Source organism: Hypomesus transpacificus, unplaced genomic scaffold (genome assembly GCF_021917145.1).
Source record: "Hypomesus transpacificus isolate Combined female unplaced genomic scaffold, fHypTra1 scaffold_64, whole genome shotgun sequence".
NCBI lineage: Eukaryota > Metazoa > Chordata > Actinopteri > Osmeriformes > Osmeridae > Hypomesus > Hypomesus transpacificus.
The window spans coordinates 1,270,446-1,294,003 of NW_025814036.1; the positions used below are offsets into that span (position 1 = coordinate 1,270,446).

Here is a 23,558-nt window from a genome sequence, read left to right on the forward strand (position 1 = left end):
GACCTAGTTGGCTTTAGAAGACTGTCACCGGGGCATGGAAGCTCCTATTGGCTAAACCAAGGTGTCTATCAAAAGGTCAGAGTGTAGCGGCCATTTTAAGACTATCCCCGTGTTTCTACTTGACCCAGATCTCATGCTATGAGCTAAAGTGCGTTGAGAGACAGAATTGTTTTTTTTACGAAGTAACAATGAAGCAACAAGATCGTGGCTATGTGTGGATATAATTCTTTGTTTGGACAACAACTCGACATGGTTTAATACTTTGGACCATTGGGAATGTAAGCAGATGAGGTTTTGATGAGTTGTGTGCATACCTGGACATTCCTAAGTAATCGAAGGTAAGTACAACTTTTTTCTCTGGCATTGTTGAATGAACGGTCACCGGACAAAGACGTTGACGCTACTTTCTGTTGCAAGTTGAGCTTGAATTGGTTTATTTCAATGGAAGCACAAGAGTCGTAGCTTTCCAACGATGTATAACATGTGTACTAGTCGAAAAAAAATATTTATGATTTTTAATGCGTAATAACTGGGGGAGGAGGGGGCAGTGTTTCGCGGGCCCGCACGCAAAACAGGTTAAGATGACGAAGAGACATTGACTGCTGCCGCAGAAATGGATGCAGAGAATTATTTATGTAGCTACTGGTAGTTCTATCAACATCTACTTTTATTTACAGGCTTGTACAGAATTGTCAGTTACACTGACATTGTTAGAATAATTAATATTCAAAAAACGATTTGCACATTCTGATCCTGTTGAACAGAGCATGGATGCTGTATACAGTAAGATGTTTATTATATTGGCAAGTGAATTTTGCATGTGGAACTGTGAAATGTAGCTAATGTAATCTCATGTATACCCAGTTACAAGTAAATGAGTTGTACAAATTGCACCTCGTGAAGAAAGTGCCAAAAACTGACCAAGAGATGGTGTAGGCCTACTTAAGGTAGAAGAATAAAGTAATAATACAACCGGTGCCAGAGTTCGGTGCCAGAGTTTGGTCTGCATTGCCGGTAGTAAGTCAAACTTGTTTCCGGTGAGGGTTGGACTCCGCCAGGGCTGCCCTATGTCACCGATTCTGTTCATTACCTATATGGACAGAATTTCTAGGCGCAGCCAGGGTGTTGAGGGGGTCCGGTTTGTTGACCTCAGGATCGGGATTCAAGTATCTCGGGGTCTTGTTCACGAGTGAGGGAAGAATGGAGCGCGAGGTCGACAGGCGGATCGATGCGGCGTCCGCAGTGATGCGGGCTCTGCATCGGTCCGTCGTGGTGAAGAAGGAGCTGAGTCGAAAGGCGAAGCTCTCTATGTACCAGTCGATCTACGTTCCTACCCTCACCTATGGTCACGAACTATGGGTAGTGACCGAAAGAACGAGATTGCGAATACAAGCGTCCGAAATGAGATTTCTCCGCAGGGTGTCCGGGCTCTCCCTTAGAGATAGGGTGAGAAGCTCGGTCATCCGGGAGGGGCTCAGAGTAGAACCGCTGCTCCTCCGCGTCGAGAGGAGCCAGCTGAGGTGGCTCGGGCATCTGATTAGGATGCCTCCTGGACGCCTTCCTGGTGAGGTGTTCCGGGCACGTCCCACTGGGAAGAGGCCCCGGGGAAGACCCAGGACATGCTGGAGGGACTATGTCTCTCGGCTGGCCTGGGAACGCCTCGGGGTCCGCCAGGAAGAGCTGGCGGAAGTGGCCGGGGGGAGGGAAGTCTGGGCCTCCCTGCTTAGGTCGCTGCCCCCGCGACCCGATCCCCGGACAAGCGGCAGATGACGGACGGACGGACGGACGGGTGTGTACAACGTCAGCACACGTTAGCAACAACTCATAGATACTACACTCTGGATAAAAGCGTCTGCTAGACTAAATGCACGTTCTAGTAAGACAGCAATATCAGCGAGCCCTCAGCATTAGTACCGCAGCTAAAAGTCTAGTAAAGTTTAGGCTATTTTTCGCTATACTTACACTACGAACATTCATATTTAGCACTAGCGTTGCATAGGCTACGTCTTTAGTGCTGCTGCTGCTAGCTATCTCTGACTCACTCAGGCACAGCTCGGCTACACATGTGGCGGCGCCAATCAGTTTCAGAGCTAAGGCGGGGCTACAGATTGTCCCTAAAGAACACGAATATCTTACAGTAGTTCCGCATTACATTAATTAATTTGCACGCAAGTTTCATACATTTTTATACCGTGTATTCTCCGTGTAATTTCACGAGCCGAACCGTGACGCCCGTATCGTACGGTTTGGTACGAATACATGTACCGTTCCACCCCTACTGTATATGCAGTGGGGTATTATAAGGCTTTAGTCTGGGGCCTGAGGAACAATGCAGCTTTAGAGACAGGTGATTAAAATGGCCCAGGCTATTGAGCTACTCCATTCAATGCCCCTCTGCATCCCAAAAGAGCCTCATAAACAATATCAACACCCTACAAGCACACACACACACACTTTCACACACACTTTTCCATACTCCCAACCCTCCTGCAAGAATAGACACATTTGACTTGTATCCTGGTGAAGTAGACAAGTGTGTAACTGCATTGGGGGCTAGGTTGCCTGTAAAAGGAGGGAGTGATGGGAGTTTCATAAAGTTGATAAGATCAATTAGTTATTTGCATGGTTGATGAATCTTCTGCAATTTAAAAGGTTAGGCACATCTACTGCTGTTTTGGTATGATGTGGGGAGAGAAAGAGATTTTCACATTCCCCCAGACCTGGGCATTTTACGGGGTAAATAAAAAATAAATAAATGTGTTGAGCTGTAGGAAATCTGTATGTGCGCCTACGCAGTGATACTTCAGTGTACTTTGTATTTACGAAACCTGTAGGTCATCGTGTAATCAGCGCCTTTCTCCGCCCCCTATCCCGTACATTGCGAGCATTTAGACGCGCAATTGACTGGCCTCCTCTCTTTCTATCATGGATAAGCAACCAAACCAAAGTCAAAACAGCGATGAATGTTTAAATGATCCTGATGCCAATATTTGTAATGTAGCAAGGAGTTTAACAACCGCTGGAATGGGATGTGAACACTGAGTCGGAGATTCAATGTCATCTTTGATTTCTTCCAGTAACTGTAATATTGCAAGGCTGCTTAATCTGTTACGCTTAATGATTTTGTGTACACTCAACAAAAAAAGTGTGATCCTTGTGGCAAAAATGCTTTGGCCTATGTCTTCTTCTTGCTCGGGTTACGGCTGCCATTTCACCAGGAGGCATATTTGCATCCTGGTTTACGCCTGCTTTTAACAGGCGGAGAATTTACACAGCAAAATAGAGGTGCACTTTCACAGGCGTTTTTTGTACATACCGCGGAATACATAATTAGGCGCAATTTACGCATCCCCTCCCAATCTCTTTATGGGAAACTCCCACCTTCGCCTGAACCTCCCGTGAATACATATGCATGACACGGAAAAGCGCAATTTGCCATTTTCAGTTTCCGCGAAAGGCAGTCTGCGCTTTTACCTCAGTGCGGCATGTTTGTACATACCTTGCCATGCTTTTACGTGCACGTTGCAAAACAAATACGCCTGAAGTGGGCGCAAAAGCGTTAGTACATTAGGCCCTGAGTTAGCTGTTGGGTAGCCCTCGAAAATGTCCGCTCACGGTAAAAAACGTAAGATTGATACAGAATGTAGAGTTTTTAACAAGACATGGACTTTCTAAGTATCTGTTTACTAAAGTCAAAGGCAAAGCTGTGTGCATATTTTCTAGAGAACAGATCGCTGTGTTAAAGGATTACAATTTGAATCGGCACTACGGGACTAAACACGTGAATACAAGAACTTGACCGATGCAGAGTGGGCGTGGGCCGCTGATGGTTTGCTAGTTAAACTGCAGACCCTGATGATCACCTGTCAGCTGTCCTTTGCATATCTACCTCAGATATTCAACCAGACTTCAATGCACTTGTTCAAGCCCAAGACAGACTGGATTTTTCTCACTGAGTAAGAAGAACTGAACTGGAAAATATCAAAAGCACTTATTGCTTTTGTATAAAGTCATGGTTTCCCGCAGAAAATGTGTTAGTTAAGGTGGGGTTTGCCGTCAGACGGGGAGGGGGGGGGATAGTTTGTGCGATAGACTGTGTTCTGCAAAGAAGGGAGACTGGCGTTTTGGAATGGAACACGACAGAGTGACACGGTGGATATTGCTATAAAAAATACAACATTATTTTTATTTATTTTTGACAACGTAGTTGATGCTCGCTCTCAGTTCTATTCCAGTTTAATCAATAAAAACCCTGGCAACTCTAAACAGCTTTTTTCACCATAAACCATCTCCTGAAGCCACAACCATCCTCTTCAACTGAGGCTACAGAGGAGCAATGCAACAGTTTCATTGACTTTTTCAGATCCAAGGTCAACAGCTACTCGCTGTTAAATATATTATTGTTCCTTTTTCCACAGGTACACTCTTGCACTTTTGAGGTTCTTGCTGTTCAATTGTAACTTGTCTAACTACATGCTCTTATTGTTCTTCCCTTTGGGACATATTTGGTTTCACAATGTATGCTACATGTTTGGGTACCCGCAATGTTCGGGGCTATCTCGTTGTTATGATCAGTGACCTATGCACTTTTGTAAAACTCTGTCTTGGAAGTCGCTTTGGATAAAAGTATCTGCTAAATGCATAAATGTAAATGTAACAACATTCGCTCTGTGATGTCCAGCTCTCCATCTCTGTTTCCCTCTGACACCAACACCTTATCTGTGAGTGTGCCGTCTCCCCTACATCTCATTGAGGTTCAGGAGAGCCTTGTTGAGGAAATCGTCAGAAAAATTAAATCCTGTACCTGTACACTGGATCCTATCCCCACTGCTCTGCTCAAGTCACATATCCCCACTCTCAGTCCTTTCATCACCAAAGTTGTTAACCTTTCCCTTCAGTCTGGCTGTGTCCCACTGCTGTCATCTGTCCCCTTCTCAAGAAGCCCACCCTGGACCCGGAGGTTCTAGCAAACTACAAGCCTATCTCCAACCTTGCCTTCCTGTCCAAAGTGCTAGAGAAGGTAGCTGCTTCTCAACTTCAGGACCACCTGCTAAATCACAATCTGCACAATGACACCCTGCACATTTCTATTTGCACTATTGTATCGTTTGCGCTATCTGTATTTTTAGGTTAGATTGTAAATTAGGGCTACTTATATTTTATTTTTTATTCCCCTTAGTATTAGCTAGACTTAGCTCATTTTGTATAGTTAGTCCACATATTTAAGTTTCAATATTCCTATATGTTTAATGTATGCACCTCCCTGCCAAAGTAAATTCCTTGTTTGTGCAAACATTCATGGCGAATAAAATCCTTCTGATCTGATCTGACCTCAAACACAACAACTTCAGTCAGGATTTTGTTCAGCCCACAGCACTGAAACATCTTTGCTCAGGGTGACAAATGACTTGCTGATGACAGCTGATGCAGGATCACCCTCATTCCTCATCCTCCTGGACCTGACTGCTGCATTTGACACAGTGGATCACACTATCCTCCTAGAGCACCTCCACACCACCATTGGACTATCCTGCTCTGCACTCAAGTGGTTTCAGTCCTACCTTTCTGGCAGAACTGAATATGTCTCACTGGGAAGATGCGGGGTCAGCCCTTATGTTCCGACATTTCTAAGGATTTATTTTTCACTGACAATTTTGAATATTAGGCCCTATGTCCCCACTACCCTATGTTCCCACAGACCTATGTTCCCTGATTAATTCAGGGTTAGGGTCAAGAGAGTTTAGAAGCTAGCTAGCTCCTTCAAATCACCAGCTATGGAAAGGTGAGTCCTTAATTTTGAAAAAGCTCTTAGAAATGTGGGAACATTTGGCTGTGGAAACAGGGCTGTGTCGAAGATACAAGTCCAGATTGCTCCCTGTCTCCTGTGGTGCACAAGGGTCGGTCCTCGGCCCCATCCTCTTCATTATTTACATGCTCCCCCTTGGTCATGTCATCAGCAGACAAGGGATGTCTTTCCACTGTTATGCCGATGACACGCAGCTTTACATCAAAACCGCCCCAAGCCCCTCTGCTGCCATGTCATGTTTCACCGCCTGTCTTGGGGATATAAAGGCATGGATGAAAAACAACTTTCTCCAGTTAAACAGTAGCAAACCGAAGCCCTACTTGTTGGCACTCCATAGCAGGTGCAGTCATCCTCCATAACTCATCTCACCTTCGACAAGTCATACCCCTCTCCTCCACAGTCACTAATCTAGGAGTTAAGTTTGATCCTCACCTGACCTTTAATGACCGTATCAAACACCTGTACAAAACCATCTTTTATCATCTCAAAAACATCTCCAAACTCCTTTATCTCTTCAAGACTGAACTACTGTAATTCACTCTTCACTGGGATCACTGGCAAGAACATCCAGAAGCTGCAATACTTACAAAACAGCGCTGCCAGGATCCTGATGAGAGTCTGGAAATATGAGTACATAACACCCATCCTACACTCACTACACTGGCTCCCTGTCTCATTCCGTATCGACAACAAAGTCCTACTACTCACCCATAAATGCATAAATGGACATGTACCTCCCTACCTACAAGAACTCATTACTCCCCAAACATCCAACCGCACCCTCAGATCCACAAACAGCTCGCTCCTCCGGGTCCCCACAACCAAGCTCCGGACCATGGGCGACCGGGCCTTTTGCACGGCAGCGCCACGCCTGTGGATAGGGTTACCAACTGTCCCGAATTGTCCGGGACATCCCGAATTATGGGTGATTTTGATTTGTCCCGTCAGGGACAGCTCCAGTCCCGTATTCCAATCACAGCCTCACCGGACAATAGGCTAATAGGCTACTGCAAACACGCAAAAACTCACGCAAACTTTGCTATGGGACACGGTTGTTGCTTGTTGGTGACAGTGTGTGTGAACTGGCCACTGGTGAGCGTTATTGTGTGTCAAAAGAAGAAACTTGTAACAATTGTCTCGACTATTACTATGAACAATACATCCAAGCGAGTAGCTAGTAGTGGTTGCAAAATTACACTGAAATTAGTAGGTTTATGGCTACTGAAAGCTTGCGATTTCCGTTATTGTTGGTCAGCTGTTGGTGCGCGCGCGCGCATTTGCGTGTGCGCACCTGAAAGAAAGTGTCCCTCATTTGGGGTTGAGAAAGTTGGCAACCCTACCTGTGGAACAGCCTCCCTGACCACCTAAGGGCAACACAAATACTGGACTCTTTTAAGACTGGCCTAAAAACCTTTCTATTCAGAAAGGCATTTCTTACTTTTTAAATGTATTTTATTATAGTTTGTTTTTAACTGTGTTCTTACTATGGACTGTGGCACTCTGAGATTCAGCTGAATGTTGAGTGCGTTATTAATTAAATGAATTATTATAAATTATTATTAACGTGAATCTAGTCAGGGCCGGATTAACAATTTTCTGTGCCCAGGGCAACAAGGCTCAAGGATAGGAGCATAGGAGAACGTTTCTGACCAGTGTAGACAAATTGATGAAGTTCAATCAAAATGTAACACTTTTTCTCCATCCCTGGGGTTTTATTTCTGATAATTTGAGTTTCCTTCTAGAAAGTACTTAACGCTGACAAAATATGAATTCCATTATTCTTGGATTCAGTTGTTCTGGCATATCTGTGGAGATGAGGTTTCCTCAGGAGGCCGTGGGTTTTCTAACCCTAACCCTTTCCCCATCATTACTCAAATTAATTTACTCCTCCTTCATAATTCCCTCCCTATTTCACTTTTTCCTGCTTCTCCCTTAAAGCACTCAGGACAATTTTGAGTAGGTATCTATCTGCTCTATTAATTCAATCTATAAAAGCATTTATCTAAATAATAATTCAATACTTTTTCTACCACTGTTTTCACACCTTCCTCTCTCCATCCACTCCCACCGTTTTTTCTCTCTCTCTCTCTCTATTTGTATTTGTAAAGGATGTATCTCTTGTTATAAGCAGCAGGAAAAACGAGCTTGTGTCCCTGTTGGAGAGCAACCTGCTAACCCTCAGTAACCCAGAGGACACAGTCGAGCTGGGGACACAAAGAGGCTGGGGTGATGTTTTTTCTCATCTGCCCCCTCAGTTAGCTACATGAAGCATCAATATGTCACAGTACTAAGTGAACAAAATGATCAGAGATGCGCTTGACGGACTGCCTATTTTATTCATCCTCAGGTAGGCGGATATGTTGAACTAACAAGGACTCTGCACTGCAAAGTCTTCAGTCTAATTACTTTGTCTAATTATGTCTGTGCAGGAAATTTCTCAAATTAGAGGTATCATGCAGTATTGGTCGGCTCATTAAGGTCGTCATGAGAATTGTGTAGCGTTTGGAGGAAAGAAACAGAAGGAAAAAAGCAAGAATGAAAGAAAATTAGATGATGGTGCCTTTAGGTTAAAGGGATTTAAGAGACAGCAAGATAGCAGATCATCATTAATGTTGCCAGATCAATATATTTATTTGGGTGTTTGCATCACCTGTGTAACTCAAACACAATAAATCTATCCCGCTATCACCCTATCTCTTTTTCTCTCTTCCTCTGCCCATGAGACTAAGCTTCTCCTGGCCAGATACTGGCCCTCTCAGTCTCACTTTCTCTATCCTCTGTCTCAATCTTTCTTTCTCTACCTCCACCCCCCTACTTTACTCTGTTTTTATGTTTCTCTCCTTCTCCCTACCCCACTCCACTCCCCAGTAATTGGTATTCCGGGTGGCAGCTGTGATCCACACAGTCACAGTAGACTGCAAGGGAGAGAGGAAGGGGGAGGGAGTGAGTGGTACAAAGTGATAGGAAGAGCGAATGAGTCAGTACACTGGTTCATTAGAGCAGTCACAGTGGCCACTACCTTCTCTGTTTGTATTTGCCCAATACCCTGGTCCTAAGCAGCACCAGTGGTCGCTTTATATGCACACAGGCAGGCTTGGCAAAAACAGTATGCTTCTGGCTATTGTTCCTGGAGTTCTGTAGAAGATAGGGTAGTGGAGGTGGGCGAAAGAAAACAAAATGATTTGAACAGGAGGTTGAGAGCGTTTGCAAGCTAATGGTTCTGCTAGAATGTCCTTGTCTTACCATTTATGGCTTGTTTAAGGGTACAGAGAGTACTGCAGTTGCCAGTTTTGTCGATTCCACGTCTTCTTTGGCTCAATCTTTCTTTGGCTCTCGACGAAGGCGGTCGCATTTTCTCCCTCTCCTCCCCTGACCTTCCCTGCTTGGCTTCTATCGTATTGTCTAGTCCTGTGTCTTGTGTCTATACTGAGAGACTCTCTCCGCACCGCTCTCCGAACTAAAAATCATGGATTTGATCAGCTGGTCTCTTAATGCAATTGACACCATCTTGGGTTCGGGGGAAACCTGACTGTCCTGACGGGAGGTTAGCAGCTGGCTACTCGATGGACGCGTCGGGTGTCCAGGGGCGCTTTCCGTGGAGGACAATGAAGACATCTACCTATTTGGATCCACGATTACAGGCTTTTGCTGATTGGATTAGGCGCTGCCCTGGCATATCGAAAAATTGAGGAAATGGCTACAGCTGTAAAAAAGCCCCCTAAAGCTGGCCGACATGATTGGACCGACGGAGACCGGTGGAAAAAGGAGTAGACGTGCAAATTGGAATGCGGCTACTCGACCAAACAACCCCAATCTTATCTGCTTTCGGCACCCTAACCAGCACAGGCCTTGGCCAAGGCCGTTGCTGGAACAACAACTCCCCTGAAGAGCGCTGCAGCGAGACTTCTCTTGCATTCCCTACCCCCCTTCCTACACCTGAGGATTGTTGTCTCTGTCTGGGACCTGATTTAGGCTGTCTCCATGGCAATACAATCTGCGAACTGAGAAGTGTCTAATTGTGGCCTAGGCGATGGTGACAACCCAGGCCTACTCATACACTAACTTTCACTTGTGGATTGCGTCTCTGTCTTGGGTCATGACCAAGGATATCTCCATGGCAATACTATCTGCAAACTGAGAATCTGACTGATTGTGGCCTAGGCGAAGGCGCCAACCCAGGCACACCCCTTCCCCCATCCAACGCCTTCGCCTGCTTGTTCCCCCGCTTGTTCCCCCGGTGTGGCTGGCGGGTCTGTGACCAGCGCCTAGTATGGCTGCATGTCCAGATGCTGCTTGTCCATACCCCTCCCCCCCTCCCCGTTGCAAGTCATGTGGTTCTGTAATGTTGTACAATGTATGTGCTTATGTGCTGAGGTATTTTTTGCCTGTTCCCACACTGTACTCCTCTAGGAGCATAGTGTGGGGGTTGCCTTTTTTTCTCCTCTCTCTCCTCATGTTATGCTGAACATTTCTTCTTGTCCTGTCTACCCCCTTGTCATGTTTGTGTATTAGAAACTGCAAGTGGCAGCTCGGATCTAAGACGGATTCGAGAGACCGCAGATAGAATGCGACTAGTTCGATCAACGCTTTATTATTGTTTTTGTTGATTTTATGTAAAGCACTTTGAGCTGCAATTCTTGTATGAAAAGTGCTATATAAATAAAGTCTTACTTACTTACTTACTCTTTGGTCACAGTAACCCTTTCTACTGTCTGTGGCAGGGGTGGACAATACATTTTCCCGAAGGGCCACATGAGAAATTGGGACCGTTGTGTCGGGCCGAACCAATAGGCTGATATTAATTCTGCTCAATATGAATTTGATTATTTTATTTTAAAAAACTGTAAATTATATGGTTTTGAGCTGCTACTGGTAATACATGTTACAATAAGGCTATGAAAATATGTCAAAAGTGTCTTTTTTTTTTTTTTACATACCTTTAAACCTCCACAAAATACATAAGATGTATGTTTAAGACCAGCAATTGATTAACTTTCAGGATTTCCCGCAGCACTTTTCAGTTAAAGCGGCCGCCTAAGCAACACACGCCTGCTGCCTTAAGTGAATTGGAGAAGGCCCTTTGATGCTCACGGAAAGCCAGTTTATGGACAGTGAGCCCAGAGTGTCTACAGCGTCGTTCCAGGACACGCCCAGCTGTTTTTATTTTCCGCATCTCATGTGAGAACCAGGCAGCGGAGCATGAGAAATTGACCTCACTTGACATGACAGGAGCATGGAGATAAAAAACACTGCTCAGGGATGTATTATAGAGTTCCACTAATTCATCCATTGATGCAGAAGCTGGGCAGGTGATGAGCTGGAGATCCATGGTCATAGTGGCTGTGTCAATGCTTTTCCAGTTCCGGAAAGACATTTGACGCTTAGGTCTACTAGTAGGCAGCTTAAAAGTCAAGGCCATTGAGACCACCTTGTAGTCGGACACACCGAGATCATATACCTGCAGGTTACTGATGGAAGCAGAGTCAGTGATAACCAGATCCAGAGTGTGCCCCTTGGTGTGAGTAGGAACCTCAACATGCTGCTGCAGGCCAAGACACTCAAGCACACTCAGGAAATCTGCTGCAAACTGACAGGATGGGTTGGATTGGATTAAAATCACCGACAATGACAATGTTAGTTGACATAGAGCAGAGTGAGGTAAGCAGATCACTTATCTTAGGTAGAAAAGATGGGTTTGGTTTTAGAGGACGGTAAATGAGAAGCACCGTTAGCCCCACCCACTGACTTTGATGGGCGAGTTTGACAGATAAAATAAATTCATAAAGCACTGCAACGCGTTGTGACATGAAAAAGAAAATCAGCTGGGGGCGCTGTTTAGCGTATTGCATTTGAATATAGTCCACACAGTATTACAGGACCATTAAATAATTAAATAGTGAAATATAATATATGTATTTAATGAATTGGTATTTTAATGAATTTAATGACACATGTATGTATTTCATTCCTATTTTAATTAATTAATGACACATTTAAGCAATTATTTAATGGTGTATTGAATTCATTTTGGTAGTTTAAGTCCTCCATAGTCGGCAAGGTAATGTCTCCGTTGTTAAAGATTGTGAAAGTGCAGATTGTAAGATTTCAAATTATGTAATACATTGTAATCTGAAAATAGTTGAAGATACGCATGTCTGAATGCTGTTTAAACCTGGAAAGATCTATCCCAGATAATCGGCTTTCAAGATTTTAGACCTTTTCATGCCTTCAGAGAGATGTGTTTGTTTTGTGTTGTTCATTGGAAGCATCAGGGTTGCCATATCCACGGTTTTGTAACCAAATTGGGCTACTTTGAAAACAGTGTCGCGGGTGAAAATGTATTGGTTGCGGGTGGCGGGTTTTTAGGATACTTCTAAACCTCATGCGGCCGTCGCTTTTCTGCCCCGTGGTGACATGCGCTGGGAGAGAGGGTAACAGTAGCCTACATATGGAGAAAGTGTGTAGGGAGAGCGAGCAGCAAGTGTTTATAACCTACACACACTTCTTTTAGTAATAAGTCTCCTCACTTTCATTAAGTAATTGTTGCTCTGTGTTCTGTTTGGTGGTGATAGGAAGCGGCATGATTAAATAATTTGTTGTAATGAACCAATGAAAAGTGAGAATAGCAGACAACAAGAAATAATAATTCACCAGTCATATTTTCATGGGGGCATCTATTGGATAAATGTGGTAAATCCTCCGTTGTACACCCCCAAAATATTGGGTTTTCAGGTATTTTGAGCTGGTTTTGAGCACTCGCTGGGCTGGATATCTTTTTTGTGAAGCAGCGAGCTCCAGCCGCAGTGGAGAATAACCAATCGATACAATTCAATTGTACACGATTCAATAATCGAAAACACTGCCTACACTGCACTGTACCTGGCCCGATTATGGTTCAAGTTATGTGTTAAGCTGTTGGTGCAAATCGCATCTTCCGAAAACAGCCTGAAAGATGTAACCCAGGGCTCTTCAATTAGTTTGGAGCTGGGGCCGGTTCTTGAAACTGAGGCAAAGTCAGGGGCCGGAGGATCTGAGTAATCAGGGTAACAAATAAAGAAATTACAACAACATACCGAAGGCGTCAATATATTCTATTTTGTAACTGCTTAACAACATATGCCCAAGAGGCCACATAGGCCCAAGGATTAAAAAATCTAACCAGGTGAGCAATAACAAAGCCATATTAACAGACGATTAACTAACAAAAATGGAAGACTAACGGTGAGTGTCCACTACAGTGGAGCGGGCGGCGCATTGGCGTCGGCTTCCAATTCATTTTCAATGAAACCGGGCGTTGACGCTCGTGTAGGGCATTGTGGGAGCGTACGCGAGCGTCAACGCCCAGTTTCATTGAAAATGAATTGGAAGCCAACGCCAACGCTCCGCTCCACTGTAGTGGACACGCACCGTAAGGGCGGTGGGGGCCCCTTGGCTTGGGTCAATTTTCGGGCTCTACACTGTCAGAAATAAAGGTACGGTTGAGGTCCATTTATGTTCTCTGTGGTACAACTGCTGGTGACCCCTAAAGAGTCATAGTTGATCCATAAGGTACACATTTGTACTTTTTCTAGGTTGAAAGGGTACAAACATGAGAAAGGGTTCATGTCTGTACCATTTTTCAAACATATAGGGGTGCAATAAGAAAGATGTCAGTGTGTGACCCATGGTATGACCAAAATTATGTTGGGGGATGACTAGTGCCTCAGGGCTGTCAAGGAAATTATGAAGTTCTCAAATTCATTACCTAGGAGATTAGAAAACAATAAATCTAATTAATGCTGGTAAACTATAAAGCACTCTGTGAAATCAACAATGAATAGCAATATAATTGGACAGTAAAGAATATTTATCTACTAGGCCAGGGGTTCTCAACGTTTTGGAACTAAAGCCCCCCCAAGCCTTCCACGTCATGTGTCACGCCCCCCCTCCCTCCTTCCCTCCCCGAACCAAGCCTTCCACATTATGTGTCACGCCCCATCCCCCCATACACACACATCCTATATTGATAATAGATAGATGGGTGGGTGGGTGTTTGGGTAGATGGGTGGGTGGATATAGAAGGATTTGTTGTTTGTTTTTTTATGTTTTTGTACTTTTTTTATTACATGGGTAGGTGGGTAGATGGGTGGATGTATGGAAGGATATTTTTTGTTTTTACATGTAGGCCTACATGTTTTTGTACTTTTTAAATTTTGGGTGGGTGGTTGGGTGGATGGATAGATAGAAGGATATGTTTTATTGTGTTTTTGTACTTTTTTAATTACTTGGATACATGGTTGGATGTGTAGATGGGTGGGTGGATATAGAAGGATATGTTTTTTTTGTGTTTTTGTACTTTTTTTAATAACTTGGGTAGATGGGTGGATGAGTGGATAGATAGAAGGATATTTGTTTTGTACTTTTTAAATTTTGGGTGGGTGGTTGGGTGGATGGATATATAGAAGGATATGTTTTATTGTGTTTTTGTACTTTTTTAATTACTTGGATACATGGGTAGATGGGTGGGTGGATATAGAAGGATGTTTTTTGTGTGTTTTTGTACTTTTTTTAATTACTTGGGTAGATGGGTGGATAGATAGAAGGATATTTTTTTTGTACTTTTTAAATTTTGGGTGGGTGGGTGGATGGATAGGTGGGTGGGTGGATAGGTGGGAGGGTGGGTGGATAGGTGGGTGGGTGGATAGATAGAGGGATATTTTTTTGTACTTTTTAAATTTTGGGTGGGTGGATAGATAGAAGGATATTTTTTTTGTACTTTTTAAATTTTGGGTGGGTGGGTGGATGGATAGGTGGGTGGATGGGTGGGTTAATAGATAGAAGGATGTGTTTTTGTACTTTTTTAATTACTTGGGTAGATGGGTGGATGTTTATTGTTTTGTTTGTTTTTTTACTTTTTAAATTAGTTTTGATAACTTTTAAGATTTGAGAACTTTGATAAAACTATCGACCTAACTGACAGGTATGAAACATGCTCAAATTATGACAAATGCTTCTGAACTAGGCTACTGTCAACAAGAGAACTCTAGGTTTCGCGTACTTTCGCGTGCTTTCGCATACAAGTCATAGGAGAGTGGCCTGTCTCGTATCAGTGGGACACCTGCACTTGCTTGTTTTTACAAAGAAGCGCAATTCGCGGTTTAATGTCAGACAGCGTGAGCCTGATGTCATCCTCCACCTGGAGACGGTTTCTGTACTTGGTTTTCAAGGCAGTCAATTTTGAAAACCCGGCCTCGCACAGATAAGTCGAGGCAAAAGGAAGAAGCAATTTTACGGCGGCATCAGTCAACTGAGGATATTCAGTCACCACACTCAACCAAAACGAAGGCAGAGATCCTCAATGAAATAACGGCTGAATTGTTGTTTCAACCCTTCAACATGTTGAGCGACCGTATCAATCAAAGGAGAGAAATTTATCCCTGTCTCTTGAACACAGTCAGTGAAGTTGGGAAACATGTCAACATTTTTTGTAATCAGCCGATCAAGCCAAAGATCCAATTTGCCAACGAATGCATTAACTTTGTCTGACAAAAGTAAGATGTTGGCATCTCTTCCTTGCATCGAGGTGTTCAACAAATTCAACCTATCGAAAATGTCTACAAGGTAAGACAACTGCGCCAACCAAAGGGGATTGTCCAGGTACCGCGCAAAGTCGACTTTGCATCCACAAGAAATGTCTTCACCTCGGAACGCAATTCGTAGAGGCGATGTAAAACCCGACCTCTGGAGAGCCAGCGAACCTCCGTGTGAAATAGGAGCTGCTCATGTTCGGGTCCCATTTCCTGACAGAGCAAGGAAAACAGGCGTGCATTCAATGGTCGTGCCTTGATAAAATTGACTATTTGCACTGCGTGCTTTAAAACTGAGTCCAGACACTCAGGCATTTTTTAGGACGCGAGAGATTCGCGCTGAATCATGCAGTGGGTCCACTTGGCTAAAGGTGCTAAATGCTGGACAAGAGTGACCAGGCCGCTTATCCTCCTAGTCATTGCACGGGCCCCGTCCGTGCATATCCCCACACATTTATCCCAGGATATGCCTGCGTCTCTTATATACCCATCCAGAACTTCAAACAATGCTTCGCCAGTTGTGTGCGCTGGAGGAGACCGACAGAAAAGAATGTCCTCCTCGATATTACCATTTTTAACATATCTGACATAGGTAAGGAGCTGGCCTAACCCTGCAACATCAGTTGTTTCATCAAGCTGCAGGGCATAGTACTGGCTTTGCATGATGTTAGCTAGCAATTGCTCCCTAACGTCACTTGCCATGTCGGATACTCTCTACAAACATAATTTGACATATGTCTTTGGCAGAAGGCAAGATCAGCGCCTCGGCAATGGTGTGAGGTTTTCCTAATTTTGCTACTCGTTGCGAGACGTGGTAGGACGCTTCCAGACATCTGTTTGACACTGTTGTGTGTTTGATTATGTTGCTTTTTTGTTGGGAAAGGGAAGACAATTTTAGTTTGAAAAAATCTAAAGGTTTATTTTTTAATGTTGGGTGTTTTGTCTCCAAATGGCGCTTGAGCTTACATGGCTTCATGCTATCATTAGCCAGCAAGTCCGCGCAAATTACACACTGGGGCAGCGGTTCAGAATCTGTCCCAGCCACCGTAAATCCAAATTGAAGATAGCTAACATCATATTTATGTGTTTGGACTTTTTAGTGGTTGGTGCTGAGGACACATCGTCGCCACAACTCCTTTTCGCACGCGTGACAAACTTATCCATTGGAACTAGCCTACTATGGAAATAGGCTAGGTCTACAATCACCGACTTCTGAAAGGTGCCTGCAGTGTGTGACTGAGTGTGACAGTGAGTATGGCTAAAGCCTATATACTCAGGACAAGAACACAAGGACAAATAAATTGTTCAAATTTAAAATAAAAGAGACGCTTATAAGTCATTGGTCCGTGGCAACACCGCGTGGACATGCGCAGCTCATTCCCCTGTATGTCAGATACAGTGCGGTCAAGGAATGTGCCGCTCCGGCTTTCGGCCACTGAACATAGACGCAGAGGGGAAATGCAGAGCGGACGCAGTTTGTAATACTTTAAACTACTTGTTTTTGTACTACTTTAAAAGCAATAGAAAAAACACACTGATTACACAAAATATGCTTTGTCTGATTGTAATTTTTTCTTGTAAAGTGAATGGCGCCCCCCTTCCGATCTCTGGGGGCGCGCCCCCCCCTGTTGAGAACCACTGTACTAGGCAACATTGAATGTTGACTTTTGAATGAGGGAGTCACACATGCGCAGTGGTTGTAGCACTTTGCTTCTCCCAACGGTCCCTGGCGCGAAAACTAGAGAACAACTGAGCGGAGGAGCTGCTCCAGAAGTTGAAGGATGACGGTTTTCATTTTATTTATTTAATGTTTATTTCAGGAGCAATGGCCCATACACAAATATATTACATACAAGAGACATGAATCTACTTATCAAAAAAATGCTTAATTAAAAACAACACATGGCCTATGTATAGTGTAGCAGTAGTTTCTCCAAAACTGGCCCCTGGTAAAAGCGTCTGAGGATGTCATTCCCAGATGCCAGGAGGCGAGCCGCAAAAGTCAGCTTTTTCATCCTAGCGTCAAAGGTTTTATTCTGACTGAAGAAGAAACACAAAGATTCAGAGGTAACATTGATGTTAAGTTGATATAGTGCGTTTTATGTTCTTTACAACTTTTTTTTGGAATAGACTTTTACCGAACTGAACGGCAAATTGCTAAAGCTAGCTGGCGTTAGCATTATTTAGTTAGAAAATTAGCTAGAGCTGGCAGCCATGGGTTAGCTATCTAATGTCAGTTAGTTAACGTCACTGTGTCCAATCCCAACCGGTTTTTAGCTAACATTCTGATCAAATTCCACTTCAAACATTGATAAAAATGATTGTACCACGTTTTCAGCTGATTTACAGATTTCACGTTAAGCTTTAACTTCTCACCTTTCGAGCTAAATATTGTGTGTTTTTTTGAGTAATTTTGCGTTACGGGAATTCTATTTTAGCGTTTAACTTTAGTTTGTTGGCTAACTTTAGTTTGGTTAAGTGAAGCCCTCGTGTGTGCTCCCCTGCTCCCTCCCCACGTCTTACGTTGACAGTGTTTCCCACAGATTAGAAATCTAGTTGTGGCGGGGAGGGGGGTGGGGGTTGTCAGACCGGGGGGGGGGGGGGGGGGGGGGGGGGAGTCGTAATAATTCCTTCGCTAATAATTCGTTACACAGTTAATTTGTTAATAATTTGTTACATTAAATATTAATCCTATATGATTCACACCTTCACAAAATTAACAACAACTAATATATCATTTCTGCATTATGCATGTAGCCACGCTAGTGCTAAACAACTATTTAACTGGTCGGCTCCAGGACGCCGGGTAAGTAGCTAGCTCCTGAGACTTCTCACAAAAAGAACGAAGGGGAACCTTCGAGTAAGGTACCTAGCGAAAAGTAGCCTCAACTTTCCTCGACTTTTAGCTACGACACTAATCCTGAAAGCTCGCTGATATAGCTTTCGGTCTTACTAGAACGGCGTATGTATGCATTGTTGCTAACGTGTGCTGACGTTGTGACTGTTCATATGTGAGAAAGACGCATGAGTGACGGAGGGAGAGCAGGGGAAAGGAAATGCAGCTGAACGAATACGCTGCGTGTTTTAACCTAAATAGCGATAAAAAAATGTTTCACGAAACGCAATGTGTGGCGGCCGGTGTTGATTCTGTGGCGCACCGCCACAAATTAGTCTGTGTGGGAAACACTGCGTTGACATAACCTCTACCTTTTTAATCAAATTTTGTTTACAGCTGTAGCTAATGTCCGTGTCGACAGTAACCTGTTAGGGTTACCTTAGCTATGGATGTGTACAATATTGTATGTTCTTAGCTCACCATTGCATGTTAAAGTAAACTTGCTTTTTGCACAGGATGTGTATATTTATTTTCTTTAATTTTTTACTTTAATTTCTTCTGAAAAATTACATGCTTATTTTGGCTCTTCTTTGCAGACAATAAAGTGGATGGAGAGACAGTGTGCTGCTTGACCGAACAGAAGGTGGCATTTATTTTTTCTGGGTCATTTAAAAAGCAACTGAAATTCAACACATTTGTACAGGAACTAAAGCATGTAACACTTACTTTAGTACCAGTGCCAGATGTAAACACTGAGCAACCTTTGCAAACAGACAGGTAGGTTTCTTACACTTGGAGAATGGAGTACATGGAGTATAACAACGAATATATTATTGCCTTGGTTGCTAATTAGAATTGTGTTTTTCATCCCCTCCCTTCCCAATCCCTTATTAGAAATGAGGCAAGTTGAAGGCTGCCTCTTGGTTTTCTTATTCAACCTTTCCCGAGAGATCTTCAGACCAAACTTGACAAAAGGGAAGCATGTCAGAAGTCCGGCAAAGATCGACATACGATGATTCGTGTTCTGCATGAAGCAGTTATAGAACACACAATGTAAGTCAGTATGTCTTTTATTCATGTAACATGTTAGAAAACCCATGTTTGTTGTCGTCACTATCATTGCATAAAAGTAATAACAACTAGACATGTATTATGAGGTGAGAAAATGTCAACCAGTTAAGATGCGGGCCAAATGTGTGTTTCAAATGGCAGTGTGTTGGTAGAATATAAATGGCTTTATTAATTAATTTAGTCTTTCTTACAGGTATCCCAACAATGCGGAATATATGCAAGTAGTCAGAGCACTTATTGTGAAGTATCCTTTCCTTAAGGATCTGGAGGGAAACGGCTATGTAAGTTACAAAGTTTGATATTATGCTAGTTATTTTCTAATGTAATTATGATTATTTTTATTTATTTTACTTTTTATTTATTTTTATTTTTTACATTTAATGGTATATTATACAATAATGCATATTGTAATATTGAATGCATTTATTGGATACAATAATAGTTTTTTATTTGTCTTTGTGTTAGCATACCTGGCATCACTTAAACGCAAATTAAAAGCGGAGCGTGCCGCTTTGATTCATGAAGACGAAGTGAAAAGGAGTAAAGAGAAGTTCGGTCACAAGAGAGCCAGAGAGTCTACAGAGGTGGCAGGAGCCTGTTGCAGATCTGTGTCACGGGTGAGTAGATCCATGTAGTTACATATATTAGAACGTTTTTTTTGCATGCTAATATTTTACAGGATGTGTTTGTGAATAGTAACTGAGGTTCTCCTTGTGTGGTTGCAAAATTCTAATTTAGTTGAAAAAGATTATTATTCTCCTTTCTGTCAACTCATTTCAGATGTGCGATGAGGTTGACAGGATGCATCCATCTGCGGTGAACTTGTACAGACGCTGGAAAGAGGGATTCACTGGCATAGTGCCTAATTGGACCCTGTCATGGGGTTTGGGGGAAGGTGTGTCTGTATTGTGTGTTCTGTGTTGTGTAATGTTGTTGGCATTTGGCGCTGTTCTGTGTTTGTGTGTGTTTCTGACCCCTGCTGCACACTAATTTCCTTTTGAAGGATAAATAAAGTTGAAAGTTGAAGTTGAAGTTGAGGTGGTCAAGCTGGTGCGAGGAAAATCCCCATTAGCAAAAGTGTACACAGAAGCAAGGGAGGAAGTGCTGACAGAGGATCTACAAGGTAGTCCACAGTTTTTTGTTGTTGTTGTATGTACTACATACACTACATAGCCTATAAATGACTATAATGTCTTAATGACGTTGACTTACGTGCTGCGCTGATACTGTTGCCTCACATCTTCAAAGAGAAGGTTGACCAGTTAGTTCTTTTAATCCAATGGAAAGGGGTTTGGTGTTAAAAAGCTTGTTTGTGTCCAACAAAAAAATAGCCAAACTACACTTTCATACTGTTTTTGCTTAACTGTGATGATGGTCAGGAGCTGCATGAAGCTATCGGTTTTAATAACTTAACATTGTTTTAACATTTGTTTTCTTTGAACAGTATGACCATCAAAGTCCCTATCCAACTGTACAGTTGGAAGACTGTAGGGGCGTCAAATGGCTGAGCGGTGAGGGAGTCGGACTAGTAATCCGAAGGTTGCCGGATCTATTCCCTGCCATGCCAAATGACGTTGTGTCCTTGGGCAAGGCACTTCACCCTACTTGCCTCGGGGGGAATGTCCCTGTACTTACTGTAAGTCGCTCTGGATAAGAGCGTCTGCTAAATGACTAAATGTAAATGTAAGACGCTGACTGGAAGATGGCCTCTACCAGGAGGGTTCCGGTTCCGGTCAAAGTGGACAGCGTGGATCTGTGCAGGGGAACAGGAGTTGAGGAAGTGGTAACAGCCGCCTTCTGTGCCTTCTTTGTTTTCAACTTGGCTTACCCAAGCTACATGAAGAATACCCTGTCCTTTTACAACGTATACTGAACATTACTGTGGTGGGAGAAAAGTCCCTTCCAGTCACTGTGACTCGAGTTATAAATCTACTATACTAAAGGGACTAAAGGAAATTGACTTTCAGTCCTTGGACATGTACAATAGTGATGGTAAGTTATATGTTAGCCTTAGAAACATTTGAAAATCTTAAAATGATTGTGACTTAAAACGGAAAAAGGTTAAAAAGCTGTTGTTCAGTGGAATGTTATTTTGCATTGATCCATTTTACATTATTAGGAATCCATTGTTATACATTTAATATCTGTGACTTAAAAGGGTACCAAGTTAAAATATATATTGGTAAATGTATTGTGTTGCATTTATGTATAAAAAAATAAATGTATTTTCGAAATTCTGATACAAAATGTGTTTTTGCTGTGATATTTTCATATAAATTGTAAAGTGATACTGACACAATTGTATAGTAATTTACAATTGTATGAGTGATAAATAATTCAATAATGTTGAAACTGTAACAAAATTAATAGATGAATATAATAAAAAAAAGTTTTTACAACTTTATTTTAGACTGTTCTAATGTTGTACTGAGTACAAATTTGCCATCACAAGGTACAAAGTGCTTGTTACTGGGGCAGTACCCTCTAAAGGCCGAATTTGTACCATTTCCAAGGGTACATTTTAGTCCTTGAGCATTTAGGTCCATTATTGTCCCCAGGGGTACACGTTTGTTCCCAATTAGTACAAACTGTAAGAGAACAAATATGTACCCTTGTAAAGGGGTACAATTAGTGTACCTTCAAGGGGACTGCCCCAGTGACAAGCTGTTGGACCCCTTAAGGTACAAATTTTGCACATTATTTCTGACAGTGTACCAACTGTACATGACTTTAAATAGAACAAAATGACACATACACAAGCTATATGTATTCAGAGCTGCACGATTCTGGATGAATTAAGAATAAAATAGAGATCACGATTCTAAACAAACAACTAAACAAAATAGGATAATTGATGTTCATTGCTGAAGTCTATTTAAAATGTTTAATTAATCTGAATTATACCATGGTCTCGGTGAATACTCCAATCAGCAAAGTAGTTCCAGCAAAACTGTTTAACCTTTCAAAATTATTGCGCAGGCTACATTGTATGAGCAAAGAACTTTACATCCTTCATTGGTATGAGCCTGTACAAAGTGTCTGAAATAAGTAACAATAACATCAGAGTCAAAACCTCCCCTTACAATTTTGAGAAACTTTACCAAGCTAACATGTAATTACAACAATGAGTGACTTCAATATTTCTTTTAACCTATTTGGAAAATGTTACTTTTCTGAATTCACTGTCAGTCAGAGTCACGTAACCGCTCATCTCACATCCCATTCGATTCACCTCGCTAGTCAACCTAGCTGCTTCAGATATGCTGCGCCAACACATACAAATCTTGATATGATTTGGGGACAATGACATGGCTAGATAACTGGCTAGTCTTGATGTTAAACATACTGTCAAATTATAATTACTGTTTGGAGAATATGTAAATTTTGATGCCATCATCTCACATCCATTTGCTATTCAACTGTAGCCTAGTACTAGTATATGGCCAATACCCAGCTAACACATGACGTTGCGGCAACGTTGCCAGTAAGTGCTCAGTTGGTAACCGCAACGTTACCTTAACACAGTTAACACATGACGTCGTAGCAACGTCGTAGCAACGTTATAAAGGGAATGTTGCCAGTTGGTCGCCACAACGTCGTACCTTGGTCGGCTGGTTACGTTATTTTTAGACCCGTGGACAACATTGCCGCAACGTCGTACCTTGGTCGGCTGGTTACTAGGGCTGTCCCCACTTGCTCGACTAGTTGATTTTCTGGTCGATATGCTCTTGGTCGACTAAGATTGTTTTAGTCGAGCTGCCATATGGTAGTGTGAGATCTGAATCCCGCTTGTGTCATCATTGCTGAATTAACGAAATGTTCAACAGAAATTGTAGATCATATTATTTAAGACAAATAAACCTAAAAATATATAATTTAAAAGAAAAGGTGTTACTGTTTTCCCTTTCGTTAATCTGCGCTTTGTTTTGTTTTGGTATTTTGCACACGGCACGAGCACAATTGGCTGCAGAACTACAAACTCTGCCATAGCCTACTTTTTCGGTGTTATTAGTCAAAATGGCAAAGACATCTGTGGTATGGCGGAATTTCATTAAAGTACATTTACATTAACAAAGTACCGGTTGACTCGAAAAAAGTTGAATGCAAACTCTGCCAGCAACGGTTTATTTGTCCTAGTTCAACGTCGAAAATTATGTAGCCTACCACCGAAAAACGTAAATTGGTCTAGCCCTACTTCACTCATGCTAACGCCCTGGGTTGAAAAAGGAATTCCTTTTTTCCTAGGAATTCCTTTTTTAATAAGCATATTAATATGCCT

General features: G+C 42.6%; 1 protein-coding gene and 1 long non-coding RNA gene across 3 annotated transcripts in view; one reads left to right on the forward strand and one right to left on the reverse strand.

Moving 5' to 3' along the window:
* Positions 1 to 23,558, reverse strand: part of rlim (ring finger protein, LIM domain interacting) — a 226,983-nt gene that overhangs the window by 138,722 nt on the left and 64,703 nt on the right. The window lies entirely within an intron of this gene.
* On the forward strand, positions 126 to 20,829 carry LOC124466086. 2 transcript variants are annotated; one of them, XR_006955880.1, is made up of 8 exons: positions 126 to 338; positions 18,805 to 18,851; positions 19,103 to 19,261; positions 19,473 to 19,560; positions 19,745 to 19,896; positions 20,060 to 20,174; positions 20,283 to 20,402; positions 20,724 to 20,829. It is a non-coding gene; the product is annotated as an uncharacterized LOC124466086 (long non-coding RNA). The 2 variants fall into 2 exon arrangements; XR_006955879.1 differs by having other exon boundaries at positions 162 to 338; positions 18,805 to 18,985.